This window comes from Sapajus apella, unplaced genomic scaffold, assembly GCF_009761245.1.
Source record: "Sapajus apella isolate SASKATOON/1434 unplaced genomic scaffold, GSC_monkey_1.0 scaffold52, whole genome shotgun sequence".
NCBI lineage: Eukaryota > Metazoa > Chordata > Mammalia > Primates > Cebidae > Sapajus > Sapajus apella.
Window position 1 is genome coordinate 6,983,997 of NW_022436992.1, and position 2,575 is coordinate 6,986,571.

The window sequence follows — 2,575 nt, forward strand, 5'->3', positions numbered from 1 at the left end:
TGATTTTTTTTATTTTATTTGTTCAATATGGTAAATTACTCTACTTGATTTTATAATATTAAATCAATTTTGCATTTTTGAAACAACCTCCACTTAATATTGTTATTTAGTATTAAATAATACAAATAATAGTAGCATTAAATAAGCCCATATGGACTTTGAGGATTGAATGTGTATGTGTGTGTGTATGTGTGAGTGTATGAATATTTTGATGACAAATTTGATTTATTTATATATGGCTATTCTGAATTAGTGTGTTAAATGTTTTTTCAAGGAAGTTTTTGCATTTTGGCATAGTTTTCTCCCTTTTATTATCTGGCGGATTCTCAAAGTTAATAGTTCATCCTTCATTTGTGAACTTGTTAATTTTGCTCTGCGTTTCTTTTTCTCTCTCTGTCTCTCTCAGTGTGTCTTGTGAGCATATCTAAAAGAAGATGCTATTTCACTTGCTACACTTTAGAATTTTTGCTATATTTTTCATTTTTCCTGCTCATCTTTATAATTTGCTCTATGTTAACTATGTTGAATTTAAATTACTCAACTTTTTTTAATGATAGAAAAGTTTTACCTTTTTCCTTCTCACATAAGCATTTATATTATGGATTTCGCTCTAATCACTGCATTCCACAAGTGGATACATGTTATAACTTTATCATTTGATTAAAAATATTTTATAATGATCCACATGATTACTTTTTGTCATGACTACTTAGCAGTGATGATAAACTTTTCAAATTTGTGGGGCTTTTCAAGATACTTTAGATCACAAGTATGAATTTAATACCATTGTTTTCAAAGAGCATGCTTTGTAATATTTCTGTCTTAGATATTGACTGATTTATAGGCCAGCTGCTTACTTGTACCTATCCTATTCTGTCTACGAAATAATGTTTTTCTTTCAACAGACTCTCACGAGTGAGGAATTTTTATTGTTTTATTGGAATTTGCATTATGTTTGAAGCTAAAAATCCTTGTTTAAAAGTCAAAAGCAGAGATTTCATCTCTAGGCTGTAGCAAATCTCAGCATGGGCATATCTTTGTCTAGAAGTCTAAAGCCCCCTATTGCAGTTCTAATTCTTTTTAAGATATGTTATTTTTTTTGAAGACTATCCCTAATTTGTAAGTATATGGTGTTATAATGTTGTGATTCTCTTCTGTCTTACTTGGTGGATGGGTGAGGAAATGGTGGTGGTAAGATAAGCATGTAAGAATGGGACTGGCAAATAAATTCAATACTCAGCCATTCCAACAAGCCCCTATTACAGCTACCATTCTCCCTTTTCCTCTCTCTCTTTGTGCTGCCGTTTTAATGATTCTGCTGGGCTGCTAGGCAGACACAGAGAAACTCTCCCCTCTACTACCATTGTCGTTTCTGCATACTGAGATCTGCTTCCTGGACCATACGTTATCCACGAATAGGTATACATTTCTCAACCACACCTAGTCTGTCTCCTGTATCATTTGTTTTTATGTGTTTATTATCATTTTATAATATCCTCGGAGCAAAGAGAAACAGACATTGTAGGTTTGATTAACTACCATGAACTCACTACCTCTTTGGTGTTGCTTTTGTGTTTTAAACTGATATCATGGCCAATAAAAATGCTGACCTTTTATATCAGAACTTTTCAACTAAATCCCGCTTTCCCAATTTTGTATGGCTGCTTCTTAAAACTCAAATCAGAAATGTTTTATATATAATTTGGTTAGATTACATTTCATGACCCTCTTGTTAACCTTTTAAAGTGTTTTTGACTCTATTTTGTCATCTGAAATATCACAGCTCTCTCCTGCCAGTATGCCATCTGTGATGACATATGGTGGTTTTACTTCCTACAGCACGATTTGAAAAGGATCATTGCATCACTGTCAGCCTGAATCCTAACTTAGATAACTAACCTGAGGCCCCGTTCCAGGTGCAGAGGCAAATTGTTTTTGGGCCTTTGTAAATTGTTCCCTTGATACAGCTAAAGTCATTTGTTCAAAAGGAGAGAAAGTAAAATTTAAGAATAAAATAAATGTCTGGAGTTGTAAATGCATTTTGTCTATTAAATTTCAAAAATGTAAAGTTATAATATTTTTCTATTATGGACAGAGATACTGGAGCAGAAGGCATTTACACCACTGGGTTACAAAGGCAGCAACTGAAAAGAAATTTGAACTCATAGGTAATGTCTCCAAAAGTGCTCACTCCACTGCTACATACATAGTTTAAAACAAATTATGTCATTTTAGATTCAGGGTTTTATGTGTATGTTTGTTACATGACTGCGTTGTGTACTGGTGGGGATTGGACTTCTAGTGTACCTAATACTCAAATAGTGAATACTGTATCTCATAGGAAAGTTTTCAGCTCTTACCCCTGTTCCCTCCTCCTCCATTTTGGAATCCCCAGTGTCTACTACTTCCATCTTTATGCATAACCATTGTTTAGCTCTCATTTATGACTGAGAAAATGTAGTATTTGTTTTTCTGTTTCTGAGTTAGTTTGCTTAGGATAATAGCCTCCGGCTCCAGCTATGTTTCTGCAAAGGGCGTGATTTCATTCTTTTTATGGCTGTGTACTATTCCGTAT